Here is a 21,869-nt window from a genome sequence, read left to right as displayed (position 1 = left end):
ATCATTATCCACATTGAAATATGTCTGCGATTTAAATGAACAACCAACAGCTCCTTAATAGTTATTAGGATCATTAGCATCAATACGCACCTGGCAAATATGATTACCCAGCAAATATGAAATGTTTTTTTTTTCTCAGTGCTCTCAGTTCTGAGATCAGATTCTGTATACACACGCAAGGCAGTATCATGTCAGTACTTTAAAGGACAAAATGGTAGGCTACCTGGCTTTGTTTTGTATTACCAGAATGCTATTCCGTCTTGCTCTCTCCGTCCCACACAGTCACCTCTCGTAATAGCTCCCTGGAACAAAATAAACAAGCCACCGCATGGCCTCTGCCAGGGTCATAATATCATTTCCAATTGGTAAATGTTTATCATCTCCCTAGTTCTGCTGTGAGGTACTTAAATAAAACATTTCTTTGAAAATATAAATGTGTCATTGCTCCCTCCCCCTCCAGCGGCATCTCTAACCTGAGGTTCAGAAGCTTTCAACTCTATGGAGGGCAAGGATACCTCATGGAGGAAGGCCCATTTTTTACAGTCCTGAATTTATTAATGACCACCGGTGATTTGGCAAGGCTGAGACAGGCAGAGTGAGAATGTTCATAGCCAATGGAGATTCCTTCAGTTGTCAAATTTGCTTACCTTTGAGGAGAGCATCTTGGGAATATTCTTGCCAGTTTTCAATGAATTACTAATCATTTTAACTTATTTGTTTTTAACTTTTTGCACATGAAGGCACACCTTGCACCCTCTAAACGGTCAAGATGTACAGATGCATAAGGGACCATTTTGTGTTCCTCAGAAAGTGCATCAAATATTCTATAGAGTGCAACAACCAGGGTCCGGAAGTAAAATCCCATTCATTTTCTCCATGGGAAATAGATTTTTAGCGATTACTTAAAAAACATTTTATACGAAGGTCTGTCTGAATACTCGATTCTGGTTGGCTGGAAGGTGTGCAATAAAACCGTTTAATGCACAGGTAGTTCCAAGACAGATGAATCACAGTTCGTTCTATATTAATGTGCTGTTTTCATTAAAGCACACACATGCATACGTCACTCGCACAGATTGCGCTGCACACACACAGAAACAGGAGCACAGAAACTTATCAACGCTTCCCCGTGACTTATAGTAATAAAAAAGCTTTTTTTGAAGAAATGTATTTCATTGCTTCATTGTTAATGGAGAGAAAGTCTCTCTCTCTCTCTCTCTCTCTCAATAATTAATTAAAAAAATGCTATAATACATTCATTCAAATAAATGTAAGCTTACACATGTCATAAACTGCTCGAGGACGCAGACAGTGGTGATCCAAATGCAGGCTTTAATTAGAGGAGAATCCAGAGACAGGTACAAGGAAACAGGCAGGGGTCAAAACCAGGTGAGCAGTCCAATATCAGAAGTACAATGCAGGGAGAAGGCAAACGGGAAAACCAGATACAGGCAAAGAATCCAGGAACCGTGAAACTAGAAAATACAAAGGAACTCGGAAAACGCTGGGTAGCCTAATGCAGTAAGACACAAACAATACTGAGCACTGGTGCAACGGGCCACTCAGGCTTAAGACAGGTGCGCTAAACAAGATAATAAAACACAGGTGCATAAAATCAACATTAATCAGTCCAGAGTAAAACATAAAAATGAGTGAAACAGAGAAGGAGTGCCCCCCAGTGGCTCACGCGGGCACTCCAGCCGCTGATTGTCACATAACCCCCCCTCTAAGGAGCGGCTTCCAGACGCTCCAAAGAGCTCCGGGGGGAGGTCAACGGGGGATGGGATGGAGGGCCAGGCCCGTGCAGGGGAACGGGACCAGGACACAGGCAGACCGGGCCTGGGCCGTGGAGCGTGGGCGACCAGGGCGGAGCAGGGCGTGCCGACGGCCAGGGCGGAGCACACTCAGAAGGGAGACAGGGTGGAGCACACTTAACACAGGACCAGGGCAGAGTACACTTAACAGGGGACCAGGGCGGAGCACACTTAACACAGGACCAGGGCAGAGTACACTTAACAGGGGACCAGGGCGGAGCACACTTAACACAGGACCAGGGCAGAGTACACTTAACAGGGGACCAGGGCGGAGCACACTTAACACAGGACCAAGACGTAGGGAGCACAGGGCTGGACAGGACCAGTGACAAGAGCTCAGCCGAAGGTCGACGTGCAGAGGTCCATGTAGGCGCCGCCTCCATGGCCCTCACAGGGTACCTACGGCCCCCCCCCAAAAAATACTTGGGGAAGTCTAAGGCTAAAGCCTCCAGGCTGGAAACCGCCACAGGAAGAGGCGCAGGTAAAACGAGGCGAAGAGGCGGAGCCGGTAGGGCGTGGCGCAGAGGCGGGGCCGGCAGGGCGAGGCGCAGAGGCGGGGCCGGCAGGGTGAGGCGCAGAGGCGGGGCCGGCAGGGCGAGGCGCAGAGGCGGGGCCGGCAGGGCGAGGCGCAGAGGCGGGGCCGGCAGGGCGAGGAGTCTGGGAACGCCCTCCGGAGCCTGGCGAGCCCAGCGAGTCCTCCTTCTCCTTCTGCGACGGCGCTTCACTGGGCTTGATTCATTACAGGATGCACTTGACTCCGTTGACTCACAGGATGCACTTGACTCCGTTGACTCACAGGATGCACTTGACTCCGTTGACTCACAGGATGCACTTGACTCCGTTGACTCACAGGATGCACTTGACTCCGTTGACTCACAGGATGCACTTGACTCCGTTGACTCACAGGATGCACTTGACTCCGTTGACTCACAGGATGCACTTGACTCCGTTGACTCACAGGATGCACTTGACTCCGTTGACTCACAGGATGCACTTGACTCCGTTGACTCACAGGATGCACTTGACTCCGTTGACTCACAGGATGCACTTGACTCCGTTGACTCACAGGATGCACTTGACTCCGTTGACTCACAGGATGCACTTGACTCCGTTGACTCACAGGATGCACTTGACTCAGTTGACTCACAGGATGCACTTGACTCAGTTGACTCACAGGGTGCACTTGACTCAGTTGACTCACAGGGTGCACTTGACTCAGTTGACTCACAGGGTGCACTTGACTCAGTTGACTCACAGGGTGCACTTGACTCAGTTGACTCACAGGATGCACTCGGCTCACTCGGCTCGCTCGGCTCACTCGGCTCACTCGATTCACTCGGCTCACTCGGTTCGTCGAGGCTGACGTGAAGCTCTGGTTCATCGAGCGCGGTCTCGGCTGGGCTGACGTGAAGCGTGGGTTCGGTTGGCACGCGCTCAGACTCAGTAGAAAACCCTTGAGGCAGGAATACAACTGAGCTCACGTGAAGTGTCCGAACGTCGGGATTCACATGTTGCGTGGATACGGCGGACCCCTTACGAAGCGCTGCTTCACCGGGAGACAATTGATGCGTGGATTCAGTGTACAATGGCGAATCGTCGGGCTTTCTGTGAAGCAAAAGTTCCAAAAAATCCACAGTAAAAAGCGAACCGCCCATGGAAAGGGCCAGGTCAATATATTGGGTTAGAGTCCAGCTTGAACTTGGAAACGGTATAGCAGAGCCGAGCGGTTCAGACAGTCCTCCCCGAAAGAACATCATTAAACAGAAATCATCTAAATAGGACTGACGAGAGAGCTTCAAAAAATCGGTCACAAAAACCTTGAGAGGACGTTCCCCTTGACGGAGGCTTACGATCTGCGCTGTGGGATCCATGACGAGGTCCGTGTCTCTCTCAGCCGCTGGATCAGTAGTGGCTCAGTATTCTGTCATAAACTGCTCGAGGACGCAGACAGTGGTGATCCAAATGCAGGCTTTAATTAGAGGAGAATCCAGAGACAGGTACAAGGAAACAGGCAGGGGTCAAAACCAGGTGAGCAGTCCAATATCAGAAGTACAATGCAGGGAGAAGGCAAACGGGAAAACCAGATACAGGCAAAGAATCCAGGAACCGTGAAACTAGAAAATACAAAGGAACTCGGAAAACGCTGGGTAGCCTAATGCAGTAAGACACAAACAATACTGAGCACTGGTGCAACGGGCCACTCAGGCTTAAGACAGGTGCGCTAAACAAGATAATAAAACACAGGTGCATAAAATCAACATTAATCAGTCCAGAGTAAAACATAAAAATGAGTGAAACAGAGAAGGAGTGCCCCCCAGTGGCTCACGCGGGCACTCCAGCCGCTGATTGTCACAACACACTACTTAATCTCTGTCTGATTTAAGGCTTGCAGAATGCTGGATCTAACATACTGTAACTGACGGTCATTTTCCAGCATTGACCATGGTATAAGCGGGATAATCCACGAGGCAACCACCCTCTGCTTCGGGTCGTGCATTAAAATCGCTTAATGCACAGCTAGACGTGGATTATCCTTTACAAAGATGTGAGGTTTATATTTGTTCATTTTTTAAAAATCACAACCACAAGGTTTCCCCTCCTTGAAGCGTCGAGTAGCCTAAACAGTCTGTATACCTTTGTGTTTTTGTCCTGATTTAAACAATTTTTTTGGTTTCAAATCAAACTTGTAATGTTGTGATTCAACTCATTGCTAGTTGTTTTGGTTCAAAGCTTATAACTCTTTAACAAAGACTTTTTTTCCCCAAATCTCAATGGGAGAAATGAATGAGAAAAATACGTCCGGAAGCAAGGCAAGGAAGAAATGCTTTACTTTATATTTGTAGCACCGCCCACTCCTAAAACTGAAGTACCACTCCCTGTGTAAAATAATCATCACACATGGAGAAACTGGATTATGAAGTTTATTACAAATCCACAAGCAAATCGTCAAAGTTCCACAAGGAAAATAATAAAAAGTATACAGGGTATAGGCTAGAACCGGTAGCAGCCTTTAGAGTTCATTCAGGTACGTTTTTTTTCAGAGAACTGCCCTTTTTGAAACCGTGACTTAGGTTCTTCAGAGGCGTCTTTCAGTGTGGTTGTGATCTGAGGAACTCAAAATGGTGCCTGAAGTATCTTTTTTATTTATTTACAGTGTACAGAGAGAGTACTTCTGAGTGATTTATTCCCTTTACAATATTCCTATTCATTATCAACTTCAAAATTGATTGATCAATTTGTTATTGTTCTCCAACAATGGATTGCATACACACCAATTTCTTGAAGCCAGTGCCATCAGGGAATGAACAGCACAATCCATCACCCTCCAGAGGAACACCTATCCCATCATACCTTTCACCCTTCCAATCTGACGGAGCTATAGGCCTAGATATTCCTCATACCTATTCACCCCTGCCATTATTAATAGAGTGTCATGTACAACAGTCAATATTCTTAATATCAATTTTACTGCTTGGCAGTCTGTGACAAAACATGTGCTGAGGGTTTGAGATGCTAATTTAAAAGCTGCTGGTGGATTGATTGTGTGATCACGCATGGTTATTCCGTACTTGTAAGAGCGGTGTGTGGAGACGTGTGGCGTGGAGCCGTGTCTTTTGCGATCATACATTTCGGAGTGCTGATTAAATGTGCCGTCACTGAGTGGTACATCTCAGCTTCATCACCCTGTGGGGGAGGACCGGAGGAGGGTGTGCTTCAGGGTGATTCGGGATGCGAATGAGGCCTGGAAGTATGGTAGATGTTCGCAAACTGGCATTGGTAAAGAGAATGTCTTTAGTCATTTGGTAAACATTCTTTTAACAGTTCAAAAAACTTTGGAATGTTCAGAAGTTCTACGAAATACATATTTGATTGTGCTCTTTAGCTTCTTGGTCTCACTTTCAATTCAGAAAAACTTTTTATTAAACAGCTTTTTCACAACAGAAACATTTAAGAAGAGCAAATAATGGGCTGCAAACCCACAGGTTTCTTTTGGGTTTTCTTTTCAACAGTGTTTGGAAAGGACAGAGACCTAATGAGGACGACTCTGTGAGTACTTACTGTGCACTATCATTTTAAAATGTACTCTCATTAAAACTAAACCACCACCACAATAAAAAGAAAAAAAGAAATCCACTTTGGTGTTTTACTGTGTAACTTGAGGAACTCTTAACTTTTCCTCTAAATTGAACACACTAATAACCTACCACTCTAAAATAACAATAAGACATAAATTGCTGTTTTAGTCTCAGGAAATATCAGAGCTATTGTGAAACATTTAGCTTCTGGTAAACCCAATCAGCCTCTAAATCCATGGGTTCTAATGCGTTCAGGTTTCGAAAATGACATAGCCTACAGCACCATAAAGTATCATAAAAGTGGTCCAACACTGTAAAAATTGAGTTGACTTAACTTAAAAAAGCGGGGAGTTCACATAACTTAATTTGTTCAATTACGCATTAAGTTTTTTACTTAATCATTTTAAGGCAACGGGTTTCCTCACTTTTTTCAAGTTAAGTCTTTTTTTTAAACATAAAATGACTTGTGTACTATATTACAAGTCTTCTAAAATCATACGATACAGTTGTGATGACTTTACCAATTGCCGATTGGCTCTTTTATTTATAAGGCGGGACTTATTCCACCATATTGCGCATTGCACTTTCTCCCATTCACAGTAATATGAGTGCACCGTCTTTCTAAAGTCTTTGATTACACACAACACTGCCTTTAAGCACGTCACATTCCTGCCTCAGCTATAATCACATATATCGGCTACCCTTCTCTGTCATCTTCTTAACAATATCCTGCTTGCCAAAAAATCTCATGGGCATCCATCACTCTGGCCTGTTTATCTATCTTGCCGTGGAGAGATCCCATAGAAAGCTGATGCCACCAAGGTCTTTTACCCAAATTGAATTCTGTCCTGGATCAAAGGTCAGCTTTTCGTCTTCTCACCCCTCTCTCTGTGAGATTGCTCTGCGTATTGGTGAGGCAGCAAGTGGCTCTGTACTAAAGCTGATGGGGGCAAAAGAGAAATAGAAGGTCATGGACACAAACGCACGGTAGCAATCTTGTTTCTCCAGCTCAGTTTACTCGCTCTCCAGTTACTGAGACACACACCCTATGCAACTATCTGTTTATTTGTCTAAGTGTGTGTGTGTGACATGCGCAAATCTGTATGGGAGATAGAGAACATGTGAAAATGGCAGTTCCATCAAGGCAATGCGATGTGCAATTCCCCAGGACAGATTAAAGTCAAAGAAGTTATTCCCAGTCTGAATGCAGGGGGCTGACAGACTGCTCAGACCTGAGAGAAAGAAGATTACAACAGTCTACTAAAATGAAGGTGACCTCGATTTCATAGATCTGTGTACGTTTACCATTCTGAGTGACCAGACAGTCGATACCTTTATACGAGGGACAGCCAGATCGCGTGTGTGTGTGTGTGTGTGTGTGTGTGAGTGAGTGAGGATGTAATTAACATCCACAGTGATACGGAGAGGTCAGACTCTAATAGACTCTGACCACCAGTCTCTTTGTGAGGGATGCCGCTACCTGAGCTTTAACTAAATGCAAGACAGCTCTGAGACCTGCAACTGATTGGAAATAAATGAGAGTTGAATTAAGACAAGGCAAATGTGGATTAGCCAGAGCTTCTTAATGAACACTGTGATAGAGTGAATAAAACAACTGTGGTTGATTAAAGGAGAGAGACAGTATGAACAAGATGAATTGGCGGTGTCAAATTCACAAGGTCATGTCATCAAAAAGTTACAGCCCAAGATTTTTTTTCTGTTTTCTTTTTTTACTGAAGGAATCAGTATTTTTGAATGAATCTTTTAAGTGAACAAATCATTCACTGAAGCATCGACCCTTTGAAACAAATAACCACTGAAAAAGATTGTCATTGCAGGAACGATTACGGTCAGTTCAAGGAACAACTTGATGTTTTAAATCCGTACCCAGACAGCAACATCGTGTCGGCCCAGATCTGGCCCACATCTAGTACGCGTGGAATCCACATGTTGCGGTCTGGGTATGAGATTTGAAGCGACAAACGAACTAAATATTAAAATCATACAACAGACAAGAGGCATGTAAGTCAGCCTAATTCACCAAAAGAAAAGTGGCAAAATGATTATGAAGTAATGATGGCCATACACAATTAAAATGATGCAAGGACATATTTGACCCTCTTAATTGATTTCTGTAGTTTGATAGTAATGATCAGTGGTTTCAACAATGATTTCATTTGTGTTTCCTATCAGCTATTTAGAATTAGCAATTAGATTTGACAATATTTCAACAGTTATGCAAAAAAGGTCTGAAATCATTTGCGATTCAATTTGATCCATTCGGACAGTACACGTGCGCACTTAATCATTTGCAGCATTTCTCAGTGAAATATAGTAACAATAAGTAAGGAAAATAATAGAGATGTTTTGTTGTCAGTTGTGAGGAAATGCTTATGTTTTTTTTCTGTTATCTGGCTAATGCAAATTTAAATAAAGAATGAGGTGGTGTCACGACTAGGCTGAAGGAGCAGACAGACGAATGTCGATTTCCAACGATGATAATATTGAATGCAATCAACAGATGAACGGAATGTAACAGTGTGTCTACAAGACACGCACACAAACAATAACCGACAAAGGATAGAACAGAACAGGCAGTATAAATACACAAGGTGAGTGAGGGAACAGCCACAGGTGGAGGAAGATTAAACTAATTAGGACAAACAAGATCAGGAGCAAACAGAAAGAATGTAATCGTTACAGGTGGACAGTAACAAAGTACATTTACTTAAGTACACTTTTTGAGTATCTGTACTTTACTTGAGTATTATTTTTTTCTGTAAACTTTTTACTTTAACTTCACTACATTTGAAAGACAAATATCGTACTTTTTACTCCACTACAATTCTGTCAAGGTCCTTGAGTAGAAAGGTGTAACGTCAGTGGGATCAGGGGGATGATTTTAGTTCCAGGGATTGCATTTTGGTTGGAAATGAAAGTCGGGATGACGTCAGAAAAGACGTCGGAATGACGTCAGAACTCGACTGATGTTGACTTCTGACGTCAACCTGATTTTCATTTTCAACCACAACGTATCTAACGTTGGAGATTAACGTCAATCTGATGTTGGATTCTGACATCAACCTGATTTTCATTTTCAACGTTGGGTTTGGTCTTCTAAATGCGAATTTTGTCACACTAGCTTATAGATAACAGCAAGGCTAACATATTCATACTAAAAGCCAAAAAACTTGAAATAGGGCACTATTTGAGGGAACAGCTATTTGGTTGTCTGAAACCATTGTGGACGTTATTGAGTGCACTTATTCAATCTCACATTCTATCCCACTACTGGAACTGTATCCAAGAAATAAATGTTATATTGAAATGAAGGTAGGTATACGCAGGCATAGATTCAGAGGCATGAGGTACTGTAAGTATTACATACAGATACTAGAGAGCATGGTAGCTGATGGCAGAAACTCTTTGAATTAGTGCCCTTGGAGAGCGGAATGAGGTATGAAGGAAAATGTGTGGAGTGTGTATTATTATCAGAAGGGATTTTGCTAAAGGAAAAGAGAATATCATTACTTAATTTGTTAATGGGTTTATTGCACATGTCATCAAAATAAAAACATATTCTTTCTGTGAACAATTACCGTATAATATATTGTATTTCATTTAATAGAAGCATGTGATATTTCATTTGTCATAAATGCTTAAAAATATATTTCATTTCATATTTCATCTTGGTCATCTGTTGAAATTATTTGTATTGTGTGTAAACATGATTCCTATGTGAACATAATTTATGTACAAATCAATTGTGAAGCTACATAGAAGTATTTTGTGTTTCTTCTGTAGTTTTCACGGTGTGCATGGTGCATGGTGCTCGTTGAGAGGAAGAAATAAAAAGACACCCGTTTGAAACTCTCTGCGTCTTGATGAATATATCCGAGGGGCCGCTACATTTACAACTTTTACTTGTAACTGAGTAATTTTTGACCAGTAGTATCTGTACTTTCACTCAGTTGTGTATTTTGTCCACCTCTATGATTTGTATCGGTCGACTAGTTTTAATGACTGAATGATAATTGAAACACAAAAATACATTTATATGGCAGGGTTATGTAAACTGCTAAAGGGTTTCTGAACAAATTTGAATAAGTATTTTTGGTTAACTGATTAAAAAAGATTTGCATCATTTGTTATTAAATTCTGAAAGAAGAACACTTTTTTTGCTGATACCTTTTGCACATTAAATACGGATTAAGCCACTATTCTCTGTCAAGTGTTCTGAAGCAAAAACAGTTTAGGGTATTTAAATGAACCATTTCATAGTTTAAACCGCTGCCATATTTTATTAAAAAAGATACATACAATTTACATTAAAGGGGTGGTTCAGGATTTTGGACATCAAACCTCATTTTCAAGTTAGCCTGGTTGTTATTCATCAGAGACCGTTTTCAAAAAATTTCATCCAGTCCTTACAGTTGCATAGTTCGCCGGTGCTAGGCTAGTGCGAGTCAACGGTATCTGCTAGCCTGCCATTAAAAACAGTTTTACCCACTCCACAGTACACCAAAAGCAAATAAATTATAACGCCAGACTATCGATGTAAATGTCAATTGAGAGAATAATGTTAGAAATCAAAGTACTCTTGCATCTCAATGATCGCATCACATTTACAGGAACTAGTTTCTCAGCAGCGGCGGAATTTTACTTTGCTCCGGTTATTAGTACTGCGCCGAAAAGTAAACACAGAACAGAAGCGCACTACAGTCGGAACGTCTAGCTACTGTAAAAAAATATTTTCATGATTTGTTATCACAACTTTTTATCTTTTGTCAAATCAACTTCGATAACTAATGTGTGAAGATAACATACTATTTTGAGTTTCTGTTTATTAAACCATTCTTCTTCATTGTATTAACTCAAATTTTTAATTACAACGAACTCAACATTTTAAGGAAACAAGGTACAATAACTTGCTTTTTTAAGTCAAACCAAAGATTTTTTTTACAGTAGCCTTGAACAACGATTTTGAAAAACATTCGATTGTAAACTAAGGAATTGGCAACATGGTGATTCGTTGTGCATTTCGAAATTGTAAAAATAAACCAAATAGATGGTCACCAAAAAGTTTCCACAAATTTCCATTGAGAGATCCAGAAAGGAACCAACTGTGGCTTCTTGCTGCCCAGGTAGCAAACAGATGTTGGGCCAACATCAATATTGGTTGGTTACGTTGGCCCAACCTATCTGACAGAAATACAACATTGGGCCAACGTCTGTTTGCTACCTGGGTGCTGGCTTGGACAACGAGACACCGGCAGAGACTCTACTAGTTGCGAATTTGTAGTGATCATTTTAGACCAGACGACTTTGAAAAACCCCATAATCGAAACGTTCACAAGTCACTGACAAGGAATGCAGTTCCAGCCGTCTTTCCAGATGCACCAACAGCAGATGAACAGGTAATAACTTTTGTTAGGCTACTATAGATATCTAATGAAGCTAGTCCCTTTCATAACTGATAGAATGACAATGACAACGTTAGTGGAGATAACGTTACAGTTCAATGCATTGTGGAGAGTGACAATAGTGTAGCATGTTGTTGTGCAATACATTATATTTAGCTCATACATGTACGGTTTGTTGAATAAAACACATTCCTCAGCTTCATCGTCTCCAAAGTCTGAAACATTGGCATGGCTTTCAAACGTGGCCATAGTCCTATGTTGATTTCTTCGTGAAATATACTCTACTTCTGTAGTGATGAGTGTCAGCGGCAGGTAAATACACTTGCATGATTGTCATGTGGACCGGCTCTCTCGGTTGCCTAGGTAACTTAATATCACTCCGCCGCTGATGTAGACTGTGCTAATAAATACAGGGTACAAAGTGTAACTATTGCAATGCGATGAAAGGGTACTTTGATTTCTAACATTATTCTCTCAACAGACATTTACATCGACAGTCTGGCGTTATCATTTATTTGATTTTGGTGTACTGTGGAGTGGGTAAAACTGCTTTTAATGGCAGGCTAGCATATGCTGTTGACTCACGCTAGCCTAGCACCGGCGAACTATGCAACTGGAAGGACTGGATGAAAAATGTTGAAAACTGTCTCCACTGATGAATAACAACCAGGCTAACTTGAAAATGAGGTCCGATGTCCAAAATCCTGAACCACCTCTTTAAGCTACTTGCTGAGGGGGAAAAAAAACAAACAAACACGCATTTCATTTCATTGTAAAAAAGGGTAAAAAGTTCTTTATAAAGCCCACACATGTTTGGGCTTTACATAGATTGGAACTCTTCAGCACGTGACATACAAATAGCCCACCTGAGAACGATAATGGTGTGTCATTATGTCTGAGGAGGAGCTTAAAGCCTGTGCAATGAATGCTACAGTGTTTGGTCGTCTGCATCATTGCTTCTGTATAATTGCCTTTAAGTGGCATCATTAAGAGATTGTGAAAAAGACAGTGAGGCTGTTTGGAGACAACATCCTCAGCAAAATCACATTATCATTTTACACAGTGCTGTCAATCCACAAGGACACCACACTTGACAAGACTATTTATTGACAGTGTGTGTTGCAACAGAGCTTGCTTTGTGCAAAACCATTGCATTAAGAAAAGTGGGCCATTTTCTTGTGAGTGGTCTCTCTGATTCCCAAGATATACTCCTCTTTTCTGAATTTACTTTTGCTCTTGACTTGCAAAAGCAATCTATAACTGACCATGGCTCCCCTCCTGCAATGAATTATAGGATATGCACATGAAAAATATATTGTAACAACATAGTACAGATTGTACAATAACAAGAACTCTATATTTTATGAGTTCATGCTAAAATAATTGACCTTCAGTATACATTTGGAATATCAACTAGCCTGTAAGTTTTAAGTTCATTCTCAAACACATCAGTGGAGTCTCATGTCATACATTCAGATGTTCTTCAGACTGTAATATCATGGAAACCTATCAGACACACAGTTTCACAGCGCTGTCAAAACACTGGTTTCTCTGTTATCACAACAGAGTCATAATCACATCACCAGCTGTAGAGACACAGTGACATGCATGTCAGACAGTTTGCTAAACTCAGACCTCAAACCATAGATGTTAATGAAATGGGTATTAACCAAATATGCCAGTCTTTAAAGCAGATGTGATGCTTCTCAAAGAAACTTTCAGGTGGAGAATTAATAAAAAGTACCTGCCCCTGTATCCACACGATTGGGAGTGTGATATCATGGTAACCGTTCAATACGTAAATAACAAGTATACGTTTTGGAAGTAACTTACATTTTCGATACAATATTGCCAGTGATTTTGTCTATTTTTGCTTTGTTCGTGAAAATAGTTCCAATGTCTCTGAGCAATGTCTCTGAGCAACACACAGTAGTGGTGTTCCTGAATAAATCAGTGTTTTTGAATGAATCGGTTGAGTGAATGATTCAATGATTTACGCATAAAAACGGTCATTTATTGTGTTGTAAAATGAATCAGTGTTTTTAAGTGATTCGGTTGAGTTAATGATTCAATGATTCATTAATAAAGAGTTTTCGCTGCTATATAGTATATTCAAAATGATATAAAATTCAATATTATAGAATATTCTCAAAATTCAATCAACATCCGATGCATATAGAATCAAGTCCCTGCCCTGTTTTCTTTTTACGATAATCTTTTACACTGATGTACTACATGTCACAATACGGAATAAAATATCTGCCGCTACTTCTGTTGCATCGCGACTTTAATGTAGTCTGACATCAGCATGATTTCAGTTGACCAAAAATATTTATTCAGATTTGTTCGCTTATGTTATGTTATATGCTGTCAATATGTCTATATTGAACATCTTTATTTCAGTGAGCATTATTTCTCAAATATAGCTTGAAAGCACAGCACTGGATAAAGTAAACACACCAGGGTGCTTATATAGGACTTTAAAGATTTCCCACACAAACTCGTTCTTACCTGATCCCTGTATTCACTTTTCCTCCAGGAAGTGACCTAATAATGAAGCATTTTGGATGAGTTTCTATGGTGGAATCCAAGTAATATTCTATGTAAAGGGAGAAACTCCCTTGAGACACTGTTAGATATTGAAGAGAGAGAGAGAGAGAGAGAGAGAGATTTGCCTTATTAGCCTCAATCATACAAAGAATTGTCAAATGTCCTTGAGTAGCAACTTCACAGTCTTCCTGATGTGACAGAGAATTACAGCGAGACCAAAAGAATGAGAAAACAAAGAGAGAGCAATAAAGAGAGACAAAGTTGATGGAGAAAGAACTCAGTTCTTTCCTTTACTCTCCCATACTGAGGAGAGGCCAGGCTCCCTAATGGATCCCTGTCAGCATCAGACACTTCAACATCTTCAGTCAAGCACAGTGAAAGACAACTCTCCAGACTCCATAAAGAGCCTTTCTGTGTCACTCGCCTGCTTCTTCCCAATCCAGATTGTGTTAGGTCAGTTTCGGACAGTCCATAAACTTACCTAATGCTGCCAGCTGTACAAAAATGTATCTCTATCGGTCCGATTTAGTGTGTGTGGGACCGTTTGTCCACTCACATTACATTGTGAAAACATCTGGATGGATGCCAAATGAAAGTAATTTCCAAAATCTTACTAAATGAATACTCCCAAAATCAGCATGACAGATTTTTTTTTCTTTTCCGACCACTGATAATATGAACTCAGTATAGAGTGTGGTGAATTAATTGGGCCATTTTAACAGCAGTGGCACAGAGCCTAAACTACCAGCAGAGACGCTGACAAGAGGCCAGTGAAGGCTTTTGAAGAGCAGATCAAAGCGGCGAGTCTTTGATGATCCCGCATGGCTGGGTTGAGGAGGAGCTGCTGTGGAGAACTGGACCCCCCCCCCCCCTCTCAATCAAATCTGAAGCAAGTGCTCATGTTAACCTTCGCTCTTCACTCCTTTATCACATCCACAGGTGTTTTCATGCAGCATTCTAATGAGCAATGCACAAAACACCTCACTGAAAAGTAATAGCCGTGCATAATTTCAGGATGTCACTGTTATAGCCTATGTCTTGTGGAAGGTCACATTATGTATGTCTTGGGTTAAAATAAAACAGATGAGTGTTGTAAAAATTTAAAGTAAGAAAAGAAGTCACATGAAGTCACAAATAGTCACACTGTGGGATAGGCCTATAAAAAAGTCTCAGTTTCGAAATACAAAGTCACACTGTAAGATATAAAGTTGCATATATTGAGAGAAATAAATCAATAAAGTCACAAGTTTGGGATCAGTAAGATTTAAAAAAAGAAAGAAATGTATACTTTTATTCAGCAAGGATGCATTAAATTGATCTTAAGTGACAAATATATTTATAATGTTAGAAAACATTTCTATTTTGAATAAATGCTGTTCCTTTGAGGTTTTTATTTATTTATCAAAGGATCTTAAAAGAAGTGTATCATGGCATTCACAAAAAAATATATTAGCAGCACAACTGTTTTCAACATTGATATAGCCTAATAATAAATGCACCAAATCAGCATAGAATTATTTCTGAAAGATCATGTGACTGGAGTAATGATGCTGAAAACTAAACTTTGCCATCACAAATTAGACTTTAAAATATATTAAAATAGAAAACACTTATTTTGAATTGTAATAACATTTTCCAATATTACTGTTTTTACTGCATTTTTATTTTTATTAAATAAATGCCTCTTACTGACCCGGTGACCCCAAACTTATAGGTATATGAGGCATAAGAGATGGGCCTATAAAACCGCAATTACAAGAAATAAAGTCGTAATTAAAGTGACATTTACCTTTTTTCTCTGAGTCTAAAACAGTCCATAGTGCTGAAATTAAACTCACATCTCCCAGAAGTCACCTCATCAGCGAGAGAGTGGTCACAGCACATTAGCAGAATGTGTGGTGTGATCTTGTTGGCTGTGGTCGGTGCTCCGCGGTGTTCTTGTGTTTAACATTCCCCTTGTGTTTAACATTCTCCTCGTGTTATGCCCGTGACCCTACTGAGGGCACTCATCTCCACTCCTGCAAAGAGGAAGGTTAAAGCTCACCTATTCCCTCACCGCTGCCGACCTACTTTTCCTTCGCTACTGTTTGGCCCTTCTGTCTCTTTGTGCAGCCAAGCATCGACCTTCCCAATGGCAGGTCATTACTTTTTCCTCAGGTTTCGGTTTCCATTTCGATTCCTGCTGAAACGTCCTGTTGTTTTGAATTCGATGGCGAGATGTTGAAAGAGGTTGAGGAGCTATATCAGGCCGTGCTTGTAGATGATTTTGGTGGGAATCGCGTGCGCTTCACCGCTTTAAATATTAACAGGTCCGTTGACACGAGCTAAATGACACGAGTCTGGAGATTCCGCGTAGTTGCTGGAGCAATTTACTTGCTTTGTCTCTTTCAAATGTAACATATTTGCTTCTTTTTGGATCTATGACATTTTTTGTTTGTTTATTAAAAACACATTATAATGCAATTCAGGATTTGAATAGGCCTACATCTCTTATCCAACATGTTTTTAAGAGTCTGAATTAAAATAAATTTAGATTTAGATGAAATATCATGTGGTGTGACTCCCAAAAAATAATAAAGTTAAATAATTAACCATTTATGGTGGTTTCACATGGATTCAACATGAATTCGGCGGATGGCAGATTGGTCAGATCGCCTGTCAATCAAACTCCATGCAAAGGGTCAATTATCAAGTTTTGCTTATACAAGTTCTCCTGTGTGCTCTCTTCTTCTGACGTAGTCTGTAATTTCAACTTCAAAGTCATGAAAGGGATTATGAAATGCAGCTTGTTTGTTATTATGTTCTCTCTTTAATATTATAAGCGCTTGTGCATGGGCTCTCTTTCAAATTCTACACACCTGAGACCAATACAACCTTGTTAAACAAATAAATCTGTACGGTTATGGTCTTTATCTGTCTATTCCATATTGCCGTTCATTGAATGCCATTTTGTCATACACCATCCTCCAAATTGGAGGTTTTCTCTAAAAACAGGCATGTTGCAAAAAGGACAAAACTCCCCGGAGCACCTAAATTTGTCTGTTGGTGCCCAGACAGCCGTAGCTATAGATCTCAGGTCATTCAGACAGGGAGAAGTGTCATTGTCTCTTACAATCACCTGCTAATTGAAAGGCCGCTCAGTGCCTGTGTGTCATAGGCTGGTGCACCACTACAGACATTGAAGGCTTTGTCTTTCAGTGCTGAGGAAATCCTTAGCTAAAGGCATACCCTCCTCTGCAGAGAGGTCTTCAATGATTATATGTTTGACTTCCTAATGCGTCTGACACCGTGCCATGTGTTCGCGGTAATTGCTTCATTCCTCGGGGTTCTACAGGTCGACTTTTGAAGTCCAGATATCGGCATCGTGCCTCATGTGAATCTATCTCAGGGGTCTTGGGGTCATTGCTTTGTGCAGCTCCTCATCTCGAACTTTTCATTTAATTTAATATTTTAATTGAGTCATTTTGTGAGATTTATGCCGTATTTAGTGTTCAGATCCAGCCTTTCATTTTATATATTAGCACTGTGCTGATTTCATATAAGTTTCAATGCATGTCACAGTTAATTCTTGGGTAGAACCCCCTGCCACATCCAATCTCCAAATTAGTTCTTTCCTGTAATAATCAAGTCCATTTTTTGCCATTTTTTCGGTTTTAATTTCACTCATGTTTGCCGATGGATCAAGCCTTGACCTAATTAGAGGTGATTTTGCAAAAACAATAGAGAGTTGAACTGTTTTCTGTTGACTGGGGTTTTTACATCACTGTCACTTTGATCACTGACTCAAATTGTGTACAATGAAATGCTGTCAAGTTGTGGTCAGAAGGGAATTGGCCTGTGAAAGTGTTTAACGTTAATTTCTACCACGCTGGCATTTTAAACACCATTGTCTGCTTGTCATCACTTCACGGAGAAATGGGCTTGCTATTCCAATGAGATCTCCTCTCAGTATAGAAGCACAAGATTACAAGCGTAGATTTGAGCGGAGGTAATTGAGCTGATTATCTTAAAGTGGGGAATATCAAATGTCCTATTTAATACTCTGTGGTATTTTTATCCATCTATAGTTCTTCTTGCTGAAAAAATTATTTAGATAGTTGCCTTATATCAAGTATAAATTAATGTTCCAGAAAGCTCTGCATAACTCCCTCTTGTATTTCATTGGGGGTTTTGCTCTTTGCAACTATGTAGGCGGTTTTTAACGTCGCTGATGTTCATTGATAGTGCAGACCTCAATGTCAGCTGAGAGCTGAAAACCTTATTTCTCAAACTTTCATTCTCAGCTTTGCTTGTCTCATCTGTAACCGTAATACAACATAATTTACATTTATCAGACGCTTTTATCCAAAGCAACTTATATTGCGTTTCAAGGTACACATTTTAAATTCTTATCAGTTCTCAGTTCTTGCTTTCCCTGGGAATCAAACCCATGACCTTGGCGTTGCAAGCACCAATGCTCTACTCTTTTGAGCTACAGGAAAGCATGCAGTTGATGTCTTCCTATCTCCAGGGGAAATGAAAATGAACTAAAAAGATTTTAAATACTGACAAGTAGCGCACACAAGCAATACAAACTTGGCTTTTTGCAAATGCATTACAATGCATTGTCTTCATTCCTGCAAGGTAGCTCATCCATGGTTATGCAACATATTATACTGATCCAAATTGTTATTAGTTCCTTTAAAAGGATGTAGTACCATTTGAATCATTACTAGTGGGTTATCATTACCTTTAATTATAAATTATGCATTATTCATGTGTATTATGAACCTGTATATAGTAGTTCTTAGTCTTCAGTGAAGTATGAAAAATAGTGATTAGCTAATAGTGAACTACATTCGACTGAGCGCTATTACTTACTAATTCGTTAATCAGAGTTTATTGTTAGTTAATAGTAGTTAGAATGTTAATAGTGCGTTACTCGTTTGTTCCTGCATAGTTATTAATTAATGAAGGAACAGTATTCTAAAGTGTTACCGCATATACTGTCGCCAGCAGGTCTGTTTTCAAAGGTTTAAATGTTATCGATAAAAGTTAATTTCTCTATGAAGAAAATAAAATAGAGTTTCAAATTTCTCACAACAATGATACACGCGATAGCCAATAACGTTGAAGTGCGGTTATACTACTCTTCCATGTTCTTATATAACACAGAGCATTGCATGTCCACTTTGAATGGAACAAAATTAAATGAGTGTAAATTGAATGGAGGAGCCGAGCATAATTGCATAATTAGACCTGTTCCTCATGCAGAGCTATATTAATGGCTTCGGATGACTTGCCACTTTTAAGTAACTTTCAATTTCTGTAACTATTTCCTTCAATTTCAGACACAGAATTTTAACACTCCAGACACGTAGAGTTCATGACCCTGAATATGTTATTGGTGGAATATTTAGGTTGTTTCATTTTGAGGTTCATGGTCTGTGAGTCCTTACGAATCAGAAGATCCCCTTAATGTGTTTTACATTTCCAGCCTGCTGCTTAGCAGAAATTGAAATTCAAGGAACCTTCTCAGATGGTTTAGTTGATCCATGCGAAATCCCAAAAAACCATACTAGGATAAATCCTGGTTTTTGATCACCTAAGCACAGCTGCCCAAACTCCTAATCCAATGGCGTTAAAGCAGATGAATCTCTGGGCCGACGACAGCAACTCGAGTGGACATGACGGTTTTCTCTGCACTACTGGGATCATGTGTAGTCATGAGTGACCTTACATTTGCATCTCCAAATGATACTCATAACGGTTGGTGAGGCACAAACAGACCACATGTGCAACCCAAGATTTCGCTCTTTTATCCATTTTGGAGCCATGTTTTTGGGACAAATCCACTGAAATGGTTCGTCAATACTGCAATATTAGAAATGTATGGGACACGAATAAGCAGAAGAGGTTTGCAGAAGAGAAAGAATCGTTAATGGATTGGAGGGGGAATATATTTTCTCCAGAGCAAAACACCATGAGAGAGCCATCATTCCAGTGAGCTGACAGATGAGGAGGATGGTTCATTTGTATGGTACATCATTTAGCAATTTGCCCTCTGACAACAAACCGAATAGTATTTCATATTTCTTGTCGGCCTCCAAGTTCCTCTGGCAATTTAATTATCTTTGTTGAATTTCTGTTGATGGTTCATTTATTTTAGAAAAATTAGAGGTGTGAGTAATGAAGCAGAAGTTGCATGCCAAAAATAACCATGCACATCAATATGCACACCTGTAGTGGCTGTCATAAAGACATCTTAGAGGAAACTTTAAGTATGTCTGTATCAGTTTTATCAAATGTGGTAAATGTTGCCTAAGGACACCATTATGCATGTAAATTACAACATAAAACGTCTGCCAGGCCAAATGCACCCTCAGGACGAACCAAGTGGCCATTATGTGAGGAGAAGAAATCAAGCTAATAACAATGCATCTGTGCCCAGTTCCATTGGTCAGGTCTGAAAATGGAAGTTTTCCAATTGCAAATAATATCAGATCAATTATGCTTATTAACTAAATACACAGCTGGTGAGCTCGCACATATTAGCATAATTTCAACTGGAACATCTGTATATGTGTGCATTTGTGAATTTAAATGTGCTTCTATGTGAAAAGAAAGAGAGAAAGAGGTAGAAATAATAAGTGTGTGTACGTGTGCACGTGCAGGCACGTATGTGTGTGACTTAAAGGATAATTCCGGTATTTAACACCTTGAGTCTATATTGTAGTTTGTTTTGGATGAACAAGAGTGGTGGACAACATTTTTTTGACAATGGTTCCTCTCTCGAGTTTTTGACTATAAAAGAATTGGCCATGGACCCATTTAACATTGGAGTCAATGGTCATGTCCGAAAATGTCATTAAAACAGCCAATAATGTTCGTTTACAAAACTGTTAAACTGACCGAGTGGTTAGTGGTGTTCGTTGATGATTATAAACAATATATCGTCGCAATATATGATTCCAATCCGTTTATTTTGCTATAGTGGAACTATTTTTTCAGACACTTCACAACCGTGTAACTTCCGCTCAATATTTGAATCTGAAGCGTTAGCACACTCCCGACCACTTGATGGCGATAAACGATGTTTATGTCTCGCGGGACACTCACGGTCACAGTCAAGTTCAACTTCATATTGCACTGGTCAGTGGTCACGTCTTTCAATATGGTTAGAATTTGTGCGGTCAAAAACTGCAGTAAAGAGCTCTGCTCGCTAGCCTTATGAGAAACGGAAGCGAGCAAAAAGACTACATCGACCAAATGTAAACAGCCCCCTTTCCGTTTCCGGTAGCGCATTTATATTAACGTGCACTCAGTCCTTCAACAGAATTCAATGGGATTTTACAAAATGACGAATAAAACACGACAGAAACTTTATTTCGCAACACTTTTTGTTTCTGGAACATCAACTAACATCACTAATCACTCGGTGAGTTGCACAGTTTTGAAAACTAATGTTAAAGGTTGTTTTAATGACATTTTCAGACATGACCATTGACTCCAATGTTAAATGGGTCCATGGCCAATTCTATTATAGTCAAAAACTCGAGAGAGGAACCATTGTCAAAAATTTTTTGTCCACCACTCTTGTTCATCCAAAACAAACTACAATATAGACTCAAGGTGTTAAATACCGGAATTATCCTTTAAGGATGCCATGGAGCCACAGGGCACTGTCTGGACCGCTGACGACCAAGCTGACACGGACTGAACTGGAGCATCTACTACTAGTCCTGCCGAATCTCTGAGGCTAAGAAGAGATGGGGTGGTCTAAGAGACAGATTGATTTTTTAGGTAGTTGAGATCAAAGTAATTCATATTTTCCAGATTTATACAACAGTAATTTGGCTGAGCATTAATTCAAGCACTGTTAGCAGTTCAACAGGATTGGAACTTTTTGTCTGGGACTGGGACACAATTCTGACTTTATTTTTTAGAATCGTGAGATAAAAATAAGCAATTGCGAGATGTAAACTTTTTTCAACAATATGAGTGAAATTTGTGAGGGAATTTCCTCG

At 40.2% G+C, this 21,869-nt stretch overlaps 1 protein-coding gene across 1 annotated transcript in view; it reads right to left on the bottom strand.

Moving 5' to 3' along the window:
• ca4c (carbonic anhydrase IV c) overlaps positions 1-21,869 on the bottom strand; it is a gene marked incomplete at both ends in the record, with an annotated part of 44,712 nt that overhangs the window by 11,753 nt on the left and 11,090 nt on the right. The window lies entirely within an intron of this gene.

This window comes from Phoxinus phoxinus (assembly GCF_949152265.1).
Source record: "Phoxinus phoxinus genome assembly, chromosome: 17".
NCBI classification, from domain to species: domain Eukaryota; kingdom Metazoa; phylum Chordata; class Actinopteri; order Cypriniformes; family Leuciscidae; genus Phoxinus; species Phoxinus phoxinus.
This window is presented reverse-complemented; position numbering and strand designations above follow the sequence as displayed.